The following is a 25,128-nucleotide window of genomic DNA, read 5'->3' on the forward strand; positions in this document are numbered from 1 at the left end:
GCGTTAGACTTTGTCGTCGTCTGCCATTTCGACAGACAGGGTCGTAAACATTCCATCATAATCTATTATTACCCATCATTTTAATTCTCATATTTTAATGATAACATGTTTAATTGCTTTTATTTTCGTTCACATTTTCATTTTTAATCATGAATTTACAGGACGAGCATATAGCAGATTATGCATTTATTTATTTATGAAGAGAACAGATGAACAACAGAGACACCACAGGAAGAAGATTAATGTTTTTTCCCCGCAGTGACCGCAGAGGCCACTAAAACACGACATATGAGCAACGCAATATTACAAAAAACAAATAAATTAAAATATGAACAAAACACGTAAAAAAATGAACTGAGCAAAACTCCTGGTCCGCATTAGACCTATAGGACATAAACTGGGTGCTCACCTGTGCGTTATCAAACGCATCAGAGACTGATGCTGAGGCAATTGTCATTAGATTTTGTGTCTTTGCCTTGGACAGACGACTTCTCGTGGCAGTTTTAATTTGGTTCTGGAGGCTGAACCCAGCGTCAAGCGCCGTATTGCCCTCCACATGACAAGAGTTGCTCAAAGCGTCACAGAGGGGCAATTTTACGAGTTTGGCAAAAAGCGGGAGGTGTTCACAATAAACATTGAAAACATGTATATGGAAGAGAGAAAAAAAGCTTGAAGTTGCTTTGATAGCAGAAAGTAATAAAAGGACTCGTTTATGTTTAGGTCTAAGCGTTTTCTTTGTGAATTTAAATTAGTTCAATAACTAGGGACTCTGATATTCGTAAATAAAAAGGTAGGCCTAGTATTCAATTAAAAGAAATTATGAGACATTCAATATCTCTTCACAAATGTAGACATTTTTTTTATATTTCTTGTTGCTTAGTACAAACATTGTTGGTGAAGCAAAAACATGTGTGTGAAAAACACTTTGGTGTAAAGTGACGTCACTTCATAGATTTCAATGTTTTCTGCAGCGCTGACATGAGTCATTTGATGACCCTTAACGCATATAAATATCAGTCACTTCTGCGCATTAATCATTGCTCTTCACAATCACAAAAGTGACCGATTATAGTTTCAAAACGGCGAATTTCCCTGAAAGGGGAGGAGTTTGGATCCCTGAAATTATAATTTTTTTCATGCATTTATTTTGTGGAATTTGATATTTTCCACAGCACACCTGACAATCATTCACAGTGGTTGGGAAACACTGACTTCTCGTTCCAACCATGTTGGACTGTTGTGTATTTACACCATCGCGGATGAGACCGGCAAAATGAGTTCATCCTTTAAAGAACCAAAGACCACGGGATGGTTTACGAGCCGCTTATGACTCTGAGTGATAATCTAACAGCTGTCTTCTCTCCCACTATCGTGAAACTGGCTTCGGTGCCACCACTTTATTCTCTCTCTGTGTTGTACTAACCCCACACACACGCAAGCCACATAACTCACATACATTTGGCTAGTAGATAACTTGGTGATAAAGCTCAGCTTTGTCGCCAAGTTATCGTACAAGCGGAGACACACACACACACACACACACACACATACCTTCCTGTTTAGTTGGTAGTTGTAATTCGGAAGTTTATTGAATGCATTGTATTGATTATTAATTGATATTACTGCATCAATAAACTTTGCTATATTTCAAAAAGAAGTGTTATTGTTTGTTTTGCATACACAAAGGCTGGCAGGGGATGTTAGTGCTCAGATTCAAGCCTTTATGGTTTCCTTTTGAATGTTGATGTTGTCCTGATGTCGATTTTCCTAAGAGAACAATCTAATATTGAGGCTATTATACTGTCTGGTTATTAGTCCGTGATTCCAGGGTGGTGCCCCGGTGATATTAATCCTTATTAATATTCTGTTGATTTTGATAATTATCTTTGATGATTGTTGAATTCAATAGGATCAACAAGCTAGTGTTAATTCTAATCAATGTTCCAATGATTTTAATAATTAATGATTATCTTAGATAGTAATTAATATTCCATTGAATTTGATAATTGATGATTATCTTTGCTGATTGTTGATTTAAAGGATTAAAAAGTTAACATTGATTCTACCCAATGTTCTATTGATTTTAATAATTGATAATTATCTTTGATAATTATTAATTATTGCTAATAACAAAACCCGCTCCTGAACATAGCGTACTACATTACTTGGTGCCCTGTGTGATGCTTCCTATGTGCCAGTTTGTCACAGTGTGTAGGCATAAGAATCCAAAGTAATAACTTGAATCATTACTTCAAAGTTTGGTTCTGTTTGACAATTGACTTCTCATGACTTGCCAAGCATAAGCCAGTGTGGTGTGAAAGTGCTCTTAGAGTGAATTAGGGGTTAGTAAGTTTACGATAGTCTGCTCAAAGGCTGCTGTTGTTGTTATTTAACTCCTAACACTTTCACTCATATGTTACAGAGAGGTGTCAAGTCACCTAATTGACGTCCAACAATCAGAGAACACAGGGAAATTTGCACATTACATAACAGTAGCCCGTAAGCCACAGGTCGAAGCCTCTCACCTGTGTGTTTGTGTCAGCATTATAGCAACTGTAACTCAACAAGCTATTGTTGTGATAAATGTTGAAGATTCTTTCTCTTTTTGCAAGAAATCTCAGTCAGGGGTTCCAGATGTCAAAGGTAAAAGTTTATTGAGCAACAAATAAACCTGAGAAGGCCAGCTGTCCATTCTGCCTTCACTGTTTCACACTTCCAGCTTTATACACTTCTACTATCTCTTCCGTAAATCACACAACCTGATTATCTCCAACCAATGGACTTGCTATCCTACATAATTTCAGCTTGCCACCATTATTTACTAGATAGACCATCTGACTACTTTCTAATGTTTGAAACCTAGCAAAAATAACTTTTATTTTTAGAAAGTGTACATTTCAAACAAACAAAATAATATGTAATAATAAAACTTCTTGCTTGGTCTTGCTAAAGGAGCTATCAGGAGCTGTATTATTTGGAATATAATTACAACAGTCAGCTCCAAACACTACAAAGACACCTCCTTTCTCTGCCAATAGCTAATTCAGTGTCTGTCTATTCTGCCATGTAATTTTGCTTGTAGCATCCAACTGTTCTCATAAGCTTTTAAAGCTTCATCAGCGTAGTTAATGAATCTCTGCTGATAGTAATAAATGTAATTGTTCCATTCTGCATTCTTATTGGGTGTTATCCACATGAATATAGATTCAAAGCCTGATTTTATTTAATTTCTAGCTTTAAATTCCTGTGGTATCCCTCTGGGTTGTACAATTGCATCTAAGTAAACATTAGAGTCTGGTTTGTATGCGCTCTTTATTCTACGTTTGTTCTGGACAATTTGTCTTGGTTCCGTCTGGGCTTCAGATTCTTGGGGGGTCCCATGTTAACATGGTTACTTCTTGCACTAGTCTAACTCTAGTACATATTCTAGTACAAAAGTAATCCACTATAGCTGCTGTTTGTTCTTCATAAATTCTAATTACAGGGGAAGCTAGAGTCTGATTCTCAAAATTTGTAAGGCAGTTTCCCTTGAGTCTGCCCACACATCTTGTTCCTTTTATTACTTTAATTGTGGCTGTTGCATATACCCCACACCAAATTGTATTACATCCTCCTGATCAAAAAGTTTTTCATCTAGATGACTGTTATGAAGAATGCAGGAGGAGACAGACAAGGGGCTGGATCTACGTGCGGTTTTATTTTATCAATGAAGGTGAATACAAAATAAACAGGAACAAAAGAAAACATCCACAGGGGGACAAAACTGAAACAAAAACACGAGCACAACGGAGGAACACGGAACTAGGGAAACACACGGCTGGAACGAACACGGGAAGACAGGCAAGGTAGGCAAAACATAGGAGCGTAAACATTCAAACATCTACCAACAATCATCAACGAACGACAATTGAAAGAGGAACAAACAGGGTTAAATACACAGACACAATGAAGACTAAACGAGACACAGGTGAGAACAATGATGAGTGCAGGCAGTGAAGGAGGCCGGGAATTGTGGGAATTGTAGTGCCTTTGACAAGGACTAGTGAAAAACACGGGGCGGACAACAAGGAAAACATGACATGGAATGTGATCAGTGACGAGTGAAACAGAAAACATGGGGCAGACAACACGGGATCGTAACATAGCCCCCCCTCAAAAGGACCGTATTCCAGACGGTCGAAGGAAACACAAAAATAAAAAGACCAAAATGTTCCAGAAGAGAGGGGCTAGAAGAGGGGGAGAACAGACAGACAAAAGGGGGCACAAGGGACACAGAAACAGACCAAGGAGTGACAAGTGACACAGAGACAGACCAAGGAGGGACAAGGGGCAATCAGGCAGTCCACGGAGGCACAAGGGACGGACAGGCAGACCAGGGAGGCCGAGAGGGCCGACAGGCAGTCCATGGGGGTATGAGACGGGGAACGGGTCAGGTGGCCTGGGGGCGTCCACCGGGTAGGGACAGGTTTAGGAGCCCAGGGAGGTGTCGACCGGGCAGGGACAGGTTTAGGTGGTCTGGGAGGCGTCGACCGGGCAGGGACAGGTTTAGGAGGCCAGGGAGGTATCGATCGGCAGGGACAGGTTTAGGGAGCCTGGGAGGAGGAGTGGCCACTGGGAGAGCTGGCGGAGCCACGTGAGGCTGAGCCAAGGAGGACTTCAGAGGCGGAGCAGTCGAAGACTTGGGTGGCACCGCCAAAGGAGGCGCAGGCAGAGCCGAGGGAAGCTCGGGAGGCGGAGCTGAGGGAGCCACTGGAGGTGGAGCCGAGGAAGGCTCTGTAGGCAGGGCCGAGGGAGGCTCCGGGGGCGGAGCGGTGGTTGACGGAGCCATGGGAGGCTCTGGAGGCAGAGCAGAGGGAGGCTCGGGAGGCGGAGCCGTAGGAGGCTCGGGAGGCTCAGGGTGCTCAGGAGGCGGAGCCCTAGGAGGCTCAGGCGGCGCCGTAGGAGGCTCAGGTGGCACCGCAGGAGGCTCAGGATGCTCGGGAGGCAGAGCCCTAGGAGACTCGGGAGGAGGAGCCCTGGGAGGCTTGAGAGGCGGAGCCCTGGGAGGCTCGAGAGGCTTGAGAGGCGGAGCCCTGGGAGGCTCGGGAGGCGGAGCCCTGGAAGGCTCAGGAGGCTCGAGAGGAGGAGCCCTGGGAGGCTTGAGAGATTTGAGAGGCGGAGCCCTGGGATGCTCGGGAGGAGGAGCCCTGGAAGACTCGAGAGACTTGAGAGGCGGAGCCATGGGAGGCTCAAGAGACTTGAGAGGCGGAGCCCGGGAAGGCTCAGGAGGAGGAGCACTGGAAGACTCGGGGGGCGCTGGCTCTTGGACAGTCATGGCTACTGGCGCTGGCTCTTTGACGGTCGAGGCTACAGGCGCTGGCTCAGGGACGGTCAAGGCTACAGGCACTGGCTCGCTGATGTTTGAGGTTACAGGCACTGGCTCGCTGACGTTTGAGGTTACAGGCACTGGCTCGCTGATATTTGAGGCTTCAGGCTCTGGCTGGTTAACCATGGTATGCGTGAGCTTGGGTCCGCTGGACACTGAGGGCAGAGCCACGGGGGGTTCTGGGGACGGGGCTGCGGGAGGCGGAGGCTGGAGGGCAGAGGACTTTCCCCATCTCCTCTTCCTCCGGGCGGATGAGACTTGCGATGCTGGACCGCTGTGCGTGGTTGGCGTGGTGTCAGGCTCGCTGACCATGGCTGACGTGGGCCAGGCTCGCTGAACGTGGCTGAGGAGGGCTCAGGCTCGCTGACCGTGGCTGACGAGGGCTCAGGCTCACTGACCGGGGCAGGCGTTGGCCGGGAGGCGGAAGCCCGTCTTCTCTTCCTCCTCCGGGCGGACGAAGTTGACCGCAATGGCTCATGGACAACGACAGGCGTGGGGGTTAGCTCGCTGACAGGTGGGACTGGCGTGACAGGAAGCGCCATGGATGACTGGAAAGTCACCACTGTGGGAGGAGTGGCAGGGTCCTCCTCAACTACGGCCACAGTGAACGGCGAGCCGCAGACACGTAAAGTCGCCTCCATGAAGTCACGGAGGGTCCAGCCGCGTGTTGCCGGTGGCAACAGCTCCTGCAGCGAACTACGTAAGTTGCCCCTGAAGAAGACCACCAGGGATGAGTCCGGGAAGTCTGAGATATTCGCCAGGTTGAGGAAGTCGCGGATGTGGTCTTCCACTGGACGGTCCTCTTGCTTTAGGCAGAGAAGTTGGTAGTTTGCCTGTTGAACCGCTAGATCCATTTGTGGGTCATTCGTTCTGTTATGAAGAATGCAGGAGGAGACAGACAAGGGGCGCACACAGTTTTCAAATGGAGGACGAGCCGAGGACGAGAGAATATAGTTGTAAGATACAGAAGAATAAGAAAACGTCATATTTGAAGTAAGTTAAGGTTTAACATCATGTTTGTTTGCTGAATACATTTTATGAGATGCTGTGTGAGTTAATAAGGCTCCAATAGGCTACAGGTTAATCAGATTAGAGAGATCGTTTCGCAATTTAGCATAACTATCCTTACGATTACATCTGCGCTAGTAATACATGCATATATCGTGCAGTATGGAAGTTACAGTAAACAAATGTTTAGCTAATGTGTGGAAGTAGGATACAGCTTCAGCGAGTAAACATTTAGCAGTTTGAAATCGATTAGCTAGTTCAGTTACTTCAGTTCAGAGGAGGGCAAAAAATAACGCGTTAAAATGATCAAACTGGTAACTCAGTTAGTTATGAAAATGAGGATTTGTAATTAAGATAAAAATGTTGGTAATTGGATGATTAGATGTAACCATAGGCTGTCATATTTTTGCACAGGATCAATTAAACATGAAAAGAAAGGGAGAGATATATTTTTAAAGGGAGAGTTCTTTTTAAAGAAGCACAAACAGGCAGATCAGGTACAAACAGACCCCAGCCCTTGCATCACCACTGGACCCCAGAGCAGCTCCCTAGCTGAGGCTAGTCAGAGTCAGTGTGGTCAGACTTCAGGACCACCAACAGGTCAGAGTATCTACCAGACACAGGCAGTCAGTCACATGCCAAGTTCAGGAATTTACGTTGAGATGATTTTGTCAGATTAAAAGGATAGTTCACCCAAAAATAATATAATAATCATTTACTCACCCTCATGCCATTTCAAACCTGTATGACCTTCTTCTGCAGGTCATACTTTTGAAGCATGTTGGTAACCAAATAGTTTTGGGTTCCCGTTGACTTCAATTTTTTTTTTTATGTACTATGGAAGTGATTGGGAACCAAAACTGTTACCAGCATGCTTCAAAATATAGTATTTTGTGTTCAGCAGAAGAAAGTCAGTCATACAGGTCTGGATGTTTAAAATGTTGGTTCATGTGTGTTCTTGTTGTTGATGGCTGTGGCATTTATATTGTGATTATACACAAATTTTTCTTGTGTTGTAAAAAGATGTATCAAGGGATGACACTCTTGTTCTGAGAAAGACAGTGAGCCAGAGCTGCCAGGAGATGTTCAACACTTATAAACACTTGTAAATTCTTTCCTCTTTGTAAGTACTGTGTGAAATTATTTTATGTATTTTTTTGTAAATGTGAGGTTTTTTGTAACTAAACTCAGCATTTAATGTAACAGACACATGGTACTATATCTTGTCTCCTTGCTACTTAAGCTTTATTTTCTGAAAATATTTAGGATGTTCAACACTTGTAGACACAAACAGAGTGACCCAATTCCTCTATGTGAGTACTGTGTGTGTGTGTGTGTGTGTTATTACTATCAATACCAGAAAAACAGCTTGTAAATCATACATACCACATTGTTTTACATTTATATTAGGGCTGTCGAGTTAACATGTAATAACGCGCGATTAATTATAAAAAAATATCGCGTTAAAATAATTAACGCATTTAATCGCAGTACCACCTGTATACTCCATAGGGCAGTAAGTGAAATGTCAGCTGTGTGAGCAACACACAGTTTATACAGTGAAGAAACAACACAGATATGCGTTACTAAGGGTTCAAATGCAAACTAAGGGATGTGTTTAAAGATTGAGTATTAAACTATATTTAACTTGACACAGTGACCTAAACGTTTTATTTTTATGATGCAACACACCAGAGACGCTACACAAGCATGTCTGACGCAGGTCGTATTTTAGGGTGACCACCTGTCCCCGCATTTTGCTTTATCCCGCGTCCTGCGAGTCCTGCAAGTGTCCCGCATTTAAATTTTGCATGTATAATTTTTTATCTTTATTATTATTTCGGCATCATTTTATTTAATCGTCCTTTAATTACAAAATCACTATATAAAAAAAAAAAAGTTAATAAGAAAACACTTTTTTTCTTGCCAGAGCGGGAAAACACTGGAAAACTGCAACAGAAAAATGGGTCTATCCGGAGCTCCCGAGAAGAAAAAGTGTCTTTGATCGTTTAATAAAGAATTGGAGACAATATACATGGTTAAAACCAGTTACAGGTGACCCTAAAAAAAGGAGAGTGCAGGGTATGCCACCGAAGTTTCACGGACAGCTCTGCTGAAGCAGTTCAGTGCCCCAAACATGACAGCTCTGATATCTTTGGCTTTGAGCATTTCTGTCACCAACGCGTTTGTGGAGAGATCTGTGGACCTCATCAAAAGTGAACTCCTGGTGAAAGTGAACACCTACACCTGCCAGGAGTTCTACAGTCATAATGAATGAGAAGGCCCTACTCGAAGCAGCCAGATCAGACAAAAAAAGTAATTCAAGATGCATTAAATCTGGTAAGATCGCATTTAATCGTTCTAGTCTTTAATAATGGAATTGATGTGCTTATTTGGAAATGTGCTTTTTAACGATTCGATTATTATTTTCACTTCATTATATTTACATTGAGTAGGTCTGAGCTGTTAAAATGAGTTTGTATCGTAGACCTTATGCCAAACTGAGTGACGTTCACTGCGCCGTCATTAACATTTAACATCACTGCAAAAATACATCTAATATAAAATCAATATTTATTCACCTAGTATTCAATAGTACGTTATCTCTCCCACTTGTCCCCCAAAATCAGGTCTGCTGACCTGCAACAGAGCAATACCCTGGTGGTCACCCTATGTATACCCCTGGCTTGTTTCTAAAAAATAAAAACAAATGTCTGACGCAGGTGTACATTGACGGTTCTTAAACAAACCCTCATAATAAATCTCCAACTGATTGACAAATTCACTTGTGAAATGGATTGCTGTGAACTGTGTGCCAATGATTGATTTATGATCAATAATATGGTAATAAACAATGCATTGTATTCTAAAGCTACTTTTATATTGTTTTATCAATGGTGAACTCTTCTGCTACAAGAATGTAAAGCATTTTAATTATCTGAATATTTTTTTATTTTATATATATATATATATATATATATATATATATATATATATATATATATATATATATATCACTACATCGAGGATCTAATTCATCTTAGATCCCCCCAGACATTTAGCTAGCAGGGCATTGATATCTCCAATAGCTAGAATTTTTCCTGTCATTTCTTCTTCCACTACTCTGATCCATTTTCCAGCCACCTCATGGATGTCTGGAAGGCAGGCTATCCGTCCATCAAGGTCTTGATTAGCCCATGGTATATACTGTCCTTGTGTTCCTTTGATTAAAATTGGAAACTGTTTTGTCAGATATTTGCTGGGTATATCTGCATCACTGAGGCATTGTTGTTTAGTTGGATACATATGATCTGTTTCTTCATCAGGTATGTTCAGGTCTCTTGGTTGTTCCTCAGGTAGACCCAGGCTGTTTAACCATTCATTGGTTAAGTGCACATAGTTTGGATACACCCCACTAAGTTTGGGTAAACGCCGCCTTCAGCGCTCATGAAAAGAGCACAAAAATATAACTGAACAATCTGATGAAACACAGACACTCTATGGAATAAAGTTCCAGTTAAACTAAGACTCCATGAAAGGAGTTTGACATTTGAAATATCCCCCACAAGTGAGGTAAGAAAAGATATGAGCGATGTTCCTCTATCTCTTTCTGAATGGCCGTGTTTAAGTTTGTTGACATTGCTATGTTCCAGTGCATTCAACTAGACTATTTGTAAATGTCTGTGGTTAATCGTTGAAGTTGATGTTCATATTTTTGTGTCTGCTCTCTGAGCGAATTTGGAAATAACTTGTGTAATGTGCATCATTTTAAAGTACAAGCGCCACTCCATTAAATGATCATGTGAGTTGTCTAGAACTGCATTGCTGGAATTGCTCTTTAAAAGAACTAGAGTGATACTACCACGCTGCAAACTGCTAAGTTTACTGTTTATTTGTGTTGAATCAAGAACAAAATTCACCAGTGTGTGCTGCTATGATGACGAAAGTTCACGGAAAGTCCTAAAGACTCTTCTGGGGCAACTTACAGCACATGCGCAACCTGCCGATGCTCATTGTAAACAAAGTGCAGCTAAGCTATTAGCAAAACACCGCTAAAGCTAATAGCATACCACAGCAAGTTACATAACATAACAAGTTAGCAATCTTCATTGAAAGACTATAACAACCCTAGCACCAAAAGCTTGCGATTAGCATTCAGCAGCCTGTAACAGATGAATACAGATAAGCAATTTAACACCTTATCTCAAACTTTAAACTTCTCCCCCTCATGCATTTTATTCAATTTTTCACCCTCTTTATTATCTCATTATACAAATGACTGTCTCTCAATAAGCAATTTGGAGAGTTTGGAGAGCTGATTAAAATAGAACTTTCCTTCACATTTATTTTATTTTCACTTATCAATTTCTTATCTAAGCTGAACTACCTGATAATAATAAGTCTGAAACAGTGTAGGCTATGTTTACTGAAACTTACAGCTGCCTATCATTCTTGTTATTATCTACCACCCATTAATTTCCAGTTTATTTAAATTTCTTATTGGCTGTTTTCATTGTATTTCACCAGTGGTGGACGAAGTACACATACCATGTACTTGAGTTAAAGTAAAGATACTCAAGGTAAAATATTACTCAAGGAAAAGTAGAAGTGCTGCCTTTAAACATTCACTTGAGTAAAAGTACAAAAGTATTTGCCTTCAAATGTACTTAAGTATCCAAGTACTATGATTTTTTTATGGCCATAATGTCCTATTATAATTTGTCACAAGACTCTTGCTTAACTCAGTCTACATGAAATTTTTTGTGTGTTTCATTTTGGAGGGAAGGGGACTGTTCCCATAAGTTATAATACATTTACAGTATTTACTGTATATATTTTTCTCAAGTGTCTATGGTCATAATTATTAACATCCTAATGTTATGATACATTCACATAAACCTGCACAACGCCATTAAATATATATATATATATATATATATATATATATATACACACACACACACATATATATATATACACACACACGCTACAAGACACACATACATAGATATATATATATATATATATATATATATATATATATATATATATATATATATTCTATGTTATGGGAGCAGCCAATTTCCCTCCAAAATTAAACACAAAAACGTATTAATGCAGTGTTTCTGCTACTCCCCAGAAAAAAATGCTATTATATGCAAGTCATTTTAGTGTCAACATAATAAGCAATGTACATTATGCGTCAATATTTACCGATAATTGCTGCAATAATAGCTGCTGCTCTCTGCCACGCTTAAAATCATTGGCAACCCAATTTGTTTGGAACTATTGAGAGCTACACGAATCACGTGACACGGGCGGCGAGATCACTGTCGCAACTGTCTATGTTCGCAACTCTCATATTTAACGGCTCTGGGGTGCGTTTCCGCATACAACGACGTAACTTGCTGCTCCACTACCGTAGTATGATGCACTGTTGAAGAAATCAACTTGCTAGTCACGACTGTTTCCGAAACCGTATTGTCGCAAATTGGTTGTTCAACCACGTTGGTTAATGATGTCACACATGTGGTGGAGTAAAAACTACTTTTAATTAATCTGTTTGCGATCGAATTAATGCTAGATGTTTTGCTATAAATTACGGACATGTCATCTGAGGACTATCTCATATTTTTCTCAGTTATTTGCTTTATTTCCAGATTCAATCATAGGCTCGTTCTTACGCACTAGAGCACGTTCACACATGCACACTCTTCAAAAACGGTGCTTTAAATCTATTGACAAACTAAAAGACATAAAGGACATTTGTATGTCTTCTAAATAAAAGATTCTGATTGTACTGAATGTCATTTTTGGCTCAAGATAATAATTTAAGCCCACATGTTATAATAACAAGAAACTCTGCTTCTAACCACAGGTCGAGAGCTGTTGTTCCAACCACACAATTCTGCGATGCTGTTTGCGAATGTTCGTTGGAACGATGGTTTCGGGAAACACTGACTCGTTGAACTATGATGATAACGACGGAACTTGCGACCATAGTTGGCTAACGATGCTTTTGGGAAACGCACCCTGGTTCGTGCTTAGTAGATGCCGCCAAGGCAAGTTCAAAACAAAGCGCGCACGCTGTACTGTGATTGGTGGCTCGTTTGAACAGTTACGTTTTTATCCACTCATAAATAAAAAGGAACGACTGATTTTGAAAATGTAGTAGAGTAAAAAGTAAGATATTTGACTTTGAAATGTAGTGGAGTTAAAGTAAAAGTCTCCCCAAATTTAAATACTTCAGTAAAGTACAGATACGCAAAAAAGCTACTTAAGTACAGTAACGAATTACATTTACTTCGTTACTGTCCACCACTGTATTTCACATGTGTGTTGGGTACTGAGTGATTCTGTTCTACGTGGAAGGGTCCTCCACTTTAGATATAATCGACTCAATCTCCTGACAATACAGAACTAAACTTCCCCATTGTGGAATTTTAAATTGATTAAATCCCTCCAATAAAATTCTATTACACGATCAACGAGCACCAAACCTCAAACAGGATCCCTGTTATTGCTATTAAGCATAACGACAGAATATTTATTTGTGGATTTTACTTATTTAGTCTTTGTTGATTTTCCATTACATTTTCAAATCTCTGTCTCCCTCTAACTTTTCTATCCCTGTTTACAGTCTAGAGACAAAGCCTGTCGAACCACAAATAACCCTGGTTAAAATATTTGTCATCAATAAGAGTCATCTTGAAATGTCAAATCATTAACCAAATTTTGTGTGTTCTCCCTAGTCTGAACCTCACGCAACTATTTCCTTTGTGTTTATCAACGTAATCCAAATTCCAGTATACAAACGCAGCCATGTCTGGAAATTAATTGCAGGGAGAAGCACCAGGTAACCGTCACCAACAATTCAACTGTACCACATAAACAGGTTTATGGTGTCAATCCTGCCAGATTGAAAAGAAAGAAACATTTAATTACACTTCACTATTTGTTCACATGCACTGAAAACAACCTTCATCTGTTACTACCCTTCATTTGTGTCCACACATATTGAAGCCAACATCTAGCTGTGACACTACACTTAGGCCCTTAACCCTGTGTAAATCTGTGTCAGCTCTCTCTCCCTAGTCTTCCACTACAGTGTGTCAACATGTGGCACTGGAAAGACTTAAAGGCAATAGTGAGTGACATGCTGGGGAAAGTCACCAACTACCTGTCCCACAACCTCATGGCCAGATGAATCAGATCGATGCCACCCATCTGACACAGGACATACGCGACCTAAAGCTGCAGTCCAAACAGACCCAAAAGGTGCTAACACATGCCATGTGCCGCATAGACCACCTAGAAGCTGTCTACAGCTAACTAGTAAGGTGTCCAAACAATTGGAACAAGTGTCGACGAGAGAAATCAAATGGCCCCAGGAAGCCCTGACAGCTGCCAAGCACAGAAAGCAGCAGGCTAAAGCCGCCCAAGAGGACCTGGAAAAGAAACTCCAGCACACCGAGGCGCAACTGGAAAAGGTCATGTTTGATTGGAAATGGATGAATTCTCGAAACAAGACCTTGGAATGCCATCTGGACACTACAAATGACAACCCTGACCCAGCAACTTGACCTCACCCAAGATGAGATCGACATGGTCAGAGGTGAGTTGAAACACTCTTACGAGTTAAGGTGACAGTTTAAGATGGACGGGCATCCCACAGCAGCACCCCTGGTCTACAAAGCAGCAACCCACAACTGCAGTGAAAGGGTAAACATCCCAATGAACCCTGAAGCAGTACGTTGAATGGATCTTAAGGACCTCAACAAGGTGGCAAGGAACATTGACAAGTTCACACCCTGCTGAGGGTCACAAGATCCATTTTTACCTGCGTGACATAGACTTCCACCTAAATATGAGGCCTCAGATGACTAACAGAGACACTTTATACCTACTATGACATCCTGCTATGAGGTAAAAAGGTTTCTTGACAGACAATCTAACCACAAAAAGTCTGACTACCAACGTCTGAGAGAATACCTGGTTAAAGAATTTTCAGACCCAGAGTCAGGACAAGAGCTGTTTACCACCCTGAACATCAAACAGGGATGAAACGAAACTATACAAGCCTACTACCGTAGACTATGTCAAGACTACTTCCAGTCTCTAAACAAACCTGAGATGGAAGAAGAACTGATTTCAAAACCATCTTCCGCTGAAACCTGCATCCCACGTTGAGATAACATCTAGGAGTCACTGCCTGTCCTCGCACGATGACAGCTCAACAACTATGTGGCATCATCGCAAAGCCAGTTTCTTCAGTAAAGAGCGAAGTAAAGCATGTGGCATTCAAGAGCGTGACCCCCCACATCAGTGCCAGACCCATATGCATGTCCAACCACTGGGAGAAACCGTGAAACAGACTACGACCCTCCAACAGTCCAAATGAAAGGATGACATGGGAACCCAAATGGACACTTAAAGGCAACTGACGATGAAATCCATTGCAACATTGTGCAGACAGACACAGATCTGAGCCTGCACATGAACACAGAACAAAGCCTACTCACAAACCAGATGAGCCACCTGCAGAAAACTCACCAGAACTGCTGAAGCTACTCACAACATACTTCAAGCAGAATCCACACAAGACCGACCATAAAGACCTTTCATACTCCTGTCACACTCAACGACAGGAATACAGGCGCCAGGCACAGAAGTGACTGACACGGCACCAGCTTATGGACTGAAAACTCAGCCATTAGCCTCAAACACATCTTAATCCAACATGACAGAAACTCAGTCATACAACAGCTCATGACGAGTTATATACACACCTCAATAGCTGTGTAAAAGACTTCAATGAACTGTGGCTTCATCAGCACCCACAAGTCACCTAGAGGATCCAGATTAGCCAAGACACAAAGCGGCAATCTCCAAATGGTCCGCCGAAACCAAGTCGACACAAACAAGCTCCAAGACCAGAAAAGGGGGTAGTTTAAAACAGTTTGACGAAGGTTGAAACAGTCCATAACCAACTAGTTTCTCCTAGATAAGGCACTCACATTACTTATACTGTAGGTACTCAGAAATCCTACCTACTACTAGAACATATAAGTCAAGTAAATTTTATTTTGTATAGCGCCTTTCACAACACACATCTTTTCAAAGCAGCTTTACAGAAGATCAGGCATTAACAGACGATAAAACTAATGTCTATAATGTTGATGAACCATCATTGTGTAATTAGATAAAATACAATTGTTTATCGTGTTTAAAAATTATTAATTAAATAATAATTGTATTAATAACCCCAGTGAGCAGCTGAAAGCGACTGTGGCAAGGAACACAAAACTCCATAAGATGTTGATTAATGGAGAAAAATAACCTTGGGAGAAACCAGACTCACTGTGGAAACCAGTTCCCCTCTGGCTAACATCATGAATATAATGTAAATATTACTTATGTATAGTTAAAGTCATGGTTTAAAATTATTAAACTAAGTGTTAAGGATCAGTGTTTAAACATCGATTTTGTTTGAACTGTAAGATTAATGACCAATGTCTTTGAAGTCCATCCTGGATTAACAGCAGAAGTTCACATAGATGCAATTGTCCTTGTTAATTGGCTGATGAAGGCTTTTGTTGGCAATTGTTAGTCTACGCATTCTATTTCAAGATGAGGTGATGTAGGCAGAGATCAGGGATGTGAAAAGCAATTCAACCTGGCCGGTAATTTCGGTGAGGTTCGGTGTGGTCCATCCTAAATCCAAGGTTCAGACAATGACATATAAAGCATCCCATGTCTTTTGGTTGGAGTTGGCATCAGTTCATCCTCTGAAGTCCATCATAATAGACTGAAGTGATGTTTGGCTGGCACCGGCTGCATTTAGTCATCAAGGCGACACGTAGCAGTGGAGTCCAACACGAAGCAGGAATGGTGCTGGATCCAGCCGGTTCTGGTGACCTCAGGATAGGAGTCCCGAGGTTGAGACAGGGAAACTAATTAAATAATATAAGCATAGATGCCATTCAATTTATTGCAGAGATATAAATCATGATCAATGTTTCTGGTTTCTGGTTCCGGCAGACTGTGTATGCCTAGCTAAATAGATGAGTCTTTAGTCTAGACTTAAACTGAGTGAGTGTGTCTGAGTCCCGAACAGTGTTAGGGAGACTATTCCATAGTTTAGGAGCCAAATATGAAAAGGATCTTCCTCCTTTTGTGGATTTTGATATTCTAGGAACTATTAACAGGCCAGAATTTTGGGATCGTAATGAACGTGATGGAATATAGCATGGTAGAAGGTCACTTAAGTACTGCAGAGCTAGACCATTCAAAGCTTTGTATGTAGTTAACAGAATTTTTAAATTAATACGGAATTTAACAGGTAGCCAATGTAACGATTATAAAATGGGGCTAATGTGATCATATTTCTTGGTTATCGTTAGCACTCTGGCTGCTGCATTTTGAACCAATTGAAGTTTATTTATTTATTTTTTGCTGGACATCGTCCAAATAATGCATTACATTAATCTATTCTTGAGGTCATGAATGCATTCATTAGTTTTTCGGCATCAGCAACAGAGAGCATGTGCCGTAATTTAGCAATATAAGGTCACCCTAACCACTCAACATTGGTTATGTAACTTACACATTACAATAGGACACACTCAAATAGGCAAAATGCTAAAGCTAATTCCATTTAGCTAGTAAGAAAGTCAAGGGCATTATATCAGGATTGAGTCCTTATGCTTTTCGTTCACGAGCCACCATGAATTCATAGAGCATTCAGTTGCCTTGTGCAAATAAGAAATGTATCCGTTATATAACTCTTCCACACAGAGTTAAAGCAGAATTTTCTGTGTAAGGTTACAAGGACCATCAGATTTGCACAACTCTAAGACATTTCATCATAATCTAGCCTTGCTAGATAATGCTGAAAATCTATTTGAACTGTGGTAATGTTTGTACCTGACAAATTAATAATTATAGACTGATGGACCTCTTTAAAATGTGTGTAGCGATGTGGAATCTCCTATAATTGATAAATATAATCTTTAATTTTGTATGATTCATCTCATTATACTAAGAATGGTAACTATAAGGCTTAACTTGATAAAATGCAATGATGGGTAAGACCAATATGATTTTGCATTCAGGGATTTTCATGTTTTGTTACCTACACATATAACATCCATAAAAACATTTCATGTTTAGTATGTAAGCGTTTGCTGGCATATGCAGCGAAAGCTGATGACAACGAATATCATGTCTCTTGTACCATCCTCAAGATATAAAAGCACATGATTAAATATGCACTATTTTTGAGCGGGAAATTTGTAAGAGTCTGAAACAAAGGACCATAACACAACTGTCGGAAAAGACAGCCCAGTTGACCATGTGACTCTGAATAGTCACTTCTAATTGGCGCAGGACACCTTTGGATATTTCAGTTCAAATATTTCCAAACAGACTTAGCTCATCTGGTTTCTCTGGGTCTGAGACTCAATGACAAAAAGAGCGTTCTCTCTCCTACTCAGGGAATTACCTATCTGGTCGTTGTATGGAATTCGATCACGATGCGGGCACAATTGTCTCCCGCTCGAATCATGTCCAACCAGAACACCCTGAGCAAAGTCAGGCTAGGCCAAGGTTGCACTGTTCGTCAGTATCAATGAATACTTGGTCTCATGGCATCTGCATCCTCGGTGATCCCTGTGGGCCTTCTGCACATAAGACCGTTTCAGTTGTGGCTCAAAGCCAGGGGATTTCATCCAAAGGCCAGTCCCCTAAGGCTAATAATGGTTACGCGCCACACGCTTCGTACCCTTTCTATGTGGTTCAGACCCCGGTTCCTTACTTTGGGTCCCACTCTAGGTGCATCTTGCCGTCACAAGTTGTTAAGGACAAACGCCTCCCTGACGGGCTGGGGAGCGGTCTTAAGTGGTTGTCCAGCTCAAGGGGAATGGGAGGATCATCAGCTCGATTGGCACATCAACTGCCTCTTGTTGATGGCTGTATTTCTGGCCCTGAAATACTTCCTCCAGCATTTGAGAGGCTGCCATGTCCTGGTGTGGGTGGACAAAACAGCAGCAGTCTCTTACATAAATCATCAAGGTGGTCTACGTTCAGGCCAGCTGAACATTCTGGCACGTCAGATTCTCCTTTTGGCCCAGGGCAAGCTCCTGTCAGTCATGGCAGTTTATATCACCTGGATGCCTGAATGTGGAAGCAGGTTTAGTGTCCAGACAGAAAATACCGATGGGGGAGTGGAAACTCCACCCCGAGGTAGTGGAACAAATCTGGGTGAGATTTTTCGCCAGCAAGGGTCCTGCCTCTTACTGATAGCGCCGCGCTGGCCAAACAGGGTATGTTCTCAGAGATAATGTCTCTCCTCCTTCTGTCTCAGGCACAGGGGACAATATTTAAACCCCGGCCCGAGCTGTGGAACCTTCATGTTTGGCCCCTGAAGGGTACCAACTGAGGGACACTGGGCTTTCACCTGAAGTTATCGAGACCATTCTAAGTGCTAGGGCTCCCTCTACTAGAAGAAGTTACGCCAATAAATGGGGTGTCTTTGAAAGATGGTGCAGTGCACATAATGCAAATCCAGTTAACTGCAAGATTGCTTCAGTTCTGGACTTTCTGCAGGAAAAGTTTTCATAGTAGCATATTAAAAGGAACAATAATGACACCTATTAATTTAAATACTGTAAAGCAGTTCAATGGAAAGGAGGAGGCGAGAACTGGCTTGGCAATATAAATAATATTTTAATGATAAACTTAACCAAAAGACAAACACACACACACACACACACACACACACACACACACACACACACACAGGACGGACATGTCAGTAAACAATCTCGCTCTCTCGCACCATCCTCTGCAGTCAGCCTTTGTCCCTCTCGGAGGCTTGATTTGCCTGATAAGGTGACCGGGTGTGTAGAATCATGACCCGGCCCCGCCCTCCGCACTGCCACATTCCTCCCTCGTTCTCTCAGGCTGGGGAGCCCCAGGCATGACGTACACCCCCCCCCCTTTCCCTGGGGAGGGGCGTGCCTGTCGCTCCGTCTGCCGGCAGGTCATCCCCATCTACCTGGATGAGGGAGGGGACAAGGGGAGGGAAACAGAAATAATAAAATGGGGGGGAGGGGGTACTTCCTGTAACAGTGTAATACCCCCCCAAAAAACACTGTCAAATTTAAACAAGAGGGAAAAGGCCGACGTGGATCGGCAGTGAGAGAGAGAGGAGAGAGAGATGACAAAAAAAAAACACTTACTCGCCAGTTCTCCGATACGCTATAGCTTGTTCCTCGGCCACTCCTCCACCCTCTAACGGTCGACAGCCACACCTCTCCAGGCAGATCGGAGGCAGTCCTGCAGCCCCTGGCGGACGGAACGCCCCGCCGCGTTCTCGGGGAACAGAAGGGGTGTCTCCCCTGCCCCTGGCAGTGGTTCTCCCGCTCCAGGCGGTTGGCAGCGAGCCCCTCCCCACTCGCGGTTGGCGGTCTCAGACCCCGCCGCATTTCAGCGGCCGGTAGGGGACTCCTCCGCCCCTGGCAGCGGCCCTTACCACTCCAGGTGGACCCGCCCTCTGCCCTACCACAAATACATATTTAAGTTACTATACCATTGAACCCATTAATTTACTACAGTAATATTGTAGTAGTAACTATGGTTAATTGTGTGGTAACTATGGTTTAACTACATACCATGGTTAAACTATACTGTATTACCATAGTGAAATGGTACATTTTTTTAAGGGTAAACAAAATACAAGTCTAATCATTTTCTGTTTAGGCAAAAAAATTATTACTTGAATAATGACTAAAATTATTATTTTAAATTACCCATTTTATCAAGAGTAATCTCAAAAAAATTATTTAACAGAAGTATCGTATTGGTATCAGTATCGACGATATTGGACTTGAATATTTTGGCATAAGTGGTATCGGCTATCCCTACAGCAAACCATCAGCCTGTGGCAGTTACTGCTCCTCCCCAATGCATAAAAGTGAGAAACTGAGTTAATTCTACTTGATACCCTCCCCATAGTTCCATATAAACATTTAATTCAGTTCTGTTACAGTATTCTAGATGAAAAGGCTCAAGGAAGTCAATTAGTGTTTCCTCTCTTGTATTTATTTAATATCCCCCTCCCTCTCTTTCCTCTTTTCCTGCCTTTTTATTTTTGCTCAAATCACTCAACATTTACAACAGTCGATTTTTAAGTATCACTTATTCTTTTCAAAAGTAGTTTGCGAAATATTTTATTTCATGTTTATCATCTCCTGGCTCTGTATATTTCCACCCACACGTGTCGTATCTGTTCTGAATTTCTCATGCTAATTTCTACATCCAATCTCCTTATTGTCCCATTTGTTGTGTAGACTGGCATTATTTCTCCATTGCTGTTTCTGCTAAAAAACACCCTACTTTCGCACTTCACTGGCCATATGTCTGAACTGACATTAAGGAAAACGTTCTTCAGGACAGATGCTCCTCCCTCTCCTGGTTTTTCTGTTGGGAGAATTCTGTAATAGTGAATTTCACATTTGAGATAAGGAATATACACTAAGTCGATGGGTATTTTTGACTCTACTCTCATTTGTACCAATTGGGTTGGGCTTAACATGTAAAGTCCCTCCAGCTGTTTTACCAATGGCTCAATGGTTAAATGTCGATTCACTATGGCTGGCCAATCCACCCAAGGCCATGCATATTCTATTTCCCTCAGGTTTTTGATCTTGGTCAGTTTTTTCAGTAGTTCTTTCTTCTTTTGTTCTGTCAATTCTTTTCATTCTCCTGTAAAGTCTACATATTCAAATTCTCTCCAAAAATTATGGCTAATCCCTCTTGTCTCTTTTCCAATTCTTCTACTACCTCATCTTGTCTTCTCTCTCATGCAGACTTCTCTCTCATAATCTGTCTGCATTTTCCTTGTTTGAGGGACACTGGAAAGAAAATAAATTCTTCTATGCTTATCTTTTTTGCCATAATTTTCCCTGCCCACACACACACACACACACACACACACACACTAATTAGTCTCTCTGCTCTTCTTTCTCAGCTTGTTCAGCCCCTCCCTCGCTCTCTCTCTTAGGGACAGCACATCACACAATTAGTCTTTAGAGAGAATGAGAGGAGTCAAGAAACAGGCGCTTTTTATTTCTTCATCAACAATTGTGTTTCTTTATCTGGATCACACCAGCTACAATTTGGAAGATGACCAAATAGTCAATGGAGCCAATTTCTTGGAACAGTTTTAGTTCTTGGGGGTATATTTTCTAACTTCTTTCTCAATTTTTCCATTACCCATTATTTATTTATTGAGTACAGCATCTAATATACCTGTTTCTTTATATTACAACACACTCAACTTTACACTTGCATACACAACACAATTTAGTGCAATCAGCAAAAGCATGCAACCCAGCCATCACAAGCACAATATAATTAAAACCAGCAGCACAAATAAACATACAATGCAGTCAATTCCACACATATTTCAACACAACACATATATCATTTTCTCAGTAAACTCTACACAGTCCAGGCTTTAAATACTTCAAAACTTCTCAAAGTCACTTCTGGCAACCTATATAGGATTTTCACATCCCACTTCTGGGAGGACCCACTTCTGGGTAATCATGCTACTTCTGCATGATCTGTCAATGCCCGTTCTCTCAGCAGTGCTGCTTTGAGACATAGTGCCACCATCAAATTGTGGGAATTTTGGACACATTCTAAGCAAAATACTTACCTCAGTTTTGGTGATTTTTGTGCAATCCGTGCCAGCAGTCACTGTTCGTTGTTCCTCCACCCTCCTGGCATTGATTCCGGAGTCAGGGGTTCCTGATGTCAAAGGTAAATTTTTATTGAGCAACCAATAAACCTGAGAAGGCTAGTTGTCAATTCTGCCTTCACGGTTTCACACTTCTAAGTCCATAAACCACTCAACCTGATTATCTCCAACCAATGGACTTGCATCTTACATAATTTCAGCTTGCCACCATTATTTCCTAGACCATCTGACTTTCAAATTGTGGAAACCTAGCAACCTAACTTTTATTTTTAGAAAGTGTACATTTCAAACAAACAAAATAATGTAATAATAACACAATTAACCTTCTTGTCATTAACCATAATGAGCTTCTTGCTTAATGACCATACTGCACATCATGAGTGTCTGTGTTTGCTCTATATGTTGGCTGAGCATGTTCCATACATGTTCTTTTCTCATTACAATTGGTTATGTCACGTGTAAAAATCTCTAGTTTATATAATGCTTGTTAATAATTTTATTTGAATATTGAAAATATACCATACTATCAGAGCCACTGTATTGCAAGCATTTGTCACCAATCAGCCCACATGTTGGGAGCTGAAGCTCCTCAGAGGTCAGACGATCCAACACTGCAAGATGTGGTCACTGCTGTCCTCCGTCTCTCTGTATAAAAGAGATATAACCTTAACAGCTACAATATTAGTCATTGTGATGAACTATAGGCCAAGTGTTCCTTCTTCATCATGGCAGAACCCAACTGCAAACCGCAGAGCACCAGGCCCAGCTTGGCCAGCTGCAGAACAGCTACCAAGCTGTGCAGAGGGAAAATCTCAGCCTGCGCCAAGAAGTTAGGTGCACCCAAGCTGAGAGAGTCCGGGCACAGGAAGATAATGCTCAGATGCAGGAGGAAAACGAAACCCTGCACAGGTAGCTTCAAGCTGCCCAGCTAAGAGTAGAGCCAGATCAGGTAATTGCAGCTGAAATGTGCAGCACAACATCTGACATTAAAGAGGGCCCCCTCTTTAGCACAACACGTAGAAATGTGCCCCTGAGAAACCCAAGGACACACGTTAGGACCCGAGCTGACGCAGCCTTTGCTACCCTAAGTGCTTTCGCCATCACGCAGAAGAGGCATGAGCCTCTGCATGAGTATTACAGATGCCTGAGGACCACGTACTTCCAATGACGTAACGCACCAGGTCTGGAGGAAGAACAGGCTTTCAAGTCTCTATTCCTTCACAAACTCCATGAGAGCGTGCGATATGATGTCACGATGCACTGCAGAACGGGCAACCCCACCATGCAGGAAATCAGAAGGTACGCATAACTGGCATGGGAGACACACGTGCACCCTGCTCGAGGGCACGAAGGCGATGCCCAAGTCCTGGGTATCCAAGCCTCAGAATATGTAGACCTAGCACTTGAAATCAACGGAATGCCTCATGTTAATGTGAATGCTAGAACAGGACCCCAGAGGCAGCAATCACACCTCCAGCAGGGTGGACAACAGAACTAGGGGGGTGGTAACCAGACACACCCCCAGGGTCATGCCAGGCCAAAACAGCAAAGCGTTCACCAGCCGAAAGGAAAGATACAGTTTGAACGAAAACCCAAACAAGAAGGTGAGAGGGAATACAAGGTTTCAAACCTCATCAGAGAACAAGATTTGGGAAAGGAAATGGAGGACGTAAGGAGATGCTTGATGGAGTTAGTAATGTAGCTTGACTTGCTCGTCGTTCACCAGCTCAGCCAAACTCCTCAAAGGAACATGGCGCTAAACTCCCGTCAGCATGACTAGACGATGTACTCCCTCCCATTAACGCCAATGTTTACTTTGTAGGTTGGGAAAAGGGGAACAGGGGAGAATAAGTTGCTTACTAAAACAGTCACAGTTGGTTTTGTGTCTCTAGGTCAAACGGTCATTGAGCTGAATAGATTTAAAGGGATACAAATATCTGTATAAAAAGTACTGAATATTTACTCACAAATTCAAGTCTTGATCAAGAATAGTATTCAGAGTGTTTTGCAGTTGGTTTCATGTCTCTAGGTCAAACGGTCCTTGAGTTTAATAGATTTATAGGGATAATTGAATCTGTATAAAAAGTACTGAACATTTTCTCCCAAAAACAAGTCTTGTGCTATATGAAGAATCATATTCTAGTGTTTTACAATTGGTTGCATGTCTCTAGGTCAAACGGTCATTGAGTTTAATGGAATTAGAATATTACAAACATTTACACAACTATATTTATTTGAAAACATATAGAATGTGAATTCCACAAACAGAGCCTTGTGTTATAAAAGGGATATTTTAAGAACATTTAATATTTGTTGTGATTTCATAATATCAATAATTTAAATTGTTAAAATTGATTTATAGGGCTAATAAAATGTATATGAAAATAAATCTCTTTTTTTAATTCAGCTTTGTGCTTCGCAAAGAAAACCCATTCATGCATATCCAAGTTGGTTTGGCTTGAAAATGTTATAGGCATGGAGAGTTTAATGGGTATTGTCGCAAATGTCAAACGAATGTAAAATATAAAACTAACTTTACCAGACTCATTACTTCAGGCAGATTTTTCACAAGCTACAAAATTGGCAAAAAAAGTTATTGATGTTTAGTTCAAAATGTACATAGTATTGCTAGCTAATGTTTATTTAGCAAGTTTCACAGAAACTGCCAAAATAAAATTCATTATATAAAATGAAGAGGCTCGACAATAAAAAGTTGAGTAAAAAAAACTAAAAAGTTGACACAAAAGTTATTTAGCTAAAAATGTACATAGTATTGCTAGCTAATGTTTATTTGGCAAGTTTCACCGAAATTTGCCTAAAAATAGAGGCTAGCTGCCTGTCCGATGAACGGCTATGGTCATGTCATTTTTTCCAGAAATAGCTAGCGTTACGCCTTCAAATAAATGCTTCGTGACTAAAACATTTTGACTTTCAAAAGACAACATTGTCAACACATGTTAAATAACTTCAGCAATAAGTCCAACACTGG

At 41.4% G+C, this 25,128-nt stretch overlaps 1 long non-coding RNA gene across 2 annotated transcripts; it reads right to left on the minus strand.

Annotated features, from left to right (window-relative positions):
• Nucleotides 1-19,147: 19,147 nt before the first annotated feature.
• LOC127620154 (uncharacterized) lies at nt 19,148-24,293 on the minus strand. Of its 2 annotated transcripts, none has more exons than XR_007967678.1 (3): nt 22,098-24,293; nt 19,615-19,928; nt 19,148-19,430 (listed from the first exon to the last, which is right to left on the minus strand). It is a non-coding gene; the product is annotated as an uncharacterized LOC127620154 (long non-coding RNA). The 2 variants fall into 2 exon arrangements; XR_007967677.1 differs by having other exon boundaries at nt 19,615-19,933.
• Nucleotides 24,294-25,128: the final 835 nt, after the last annotated feature.

Source organism: Xyrauchen texanus, chromosome 26 (genome assembly GCF_025860055.1).
Source record: "Xyrauchen texanus isolate HMW12.3.18 chromosome 26, RBS_HiC_50CHRs, whole genome shotgun sequence".
NCBI lineage: Eukaryota > Metazoa > Chordata > Actinopteri > Cypriniformes > Catostomidae > Xyrauchen > Xyrauchen texanus.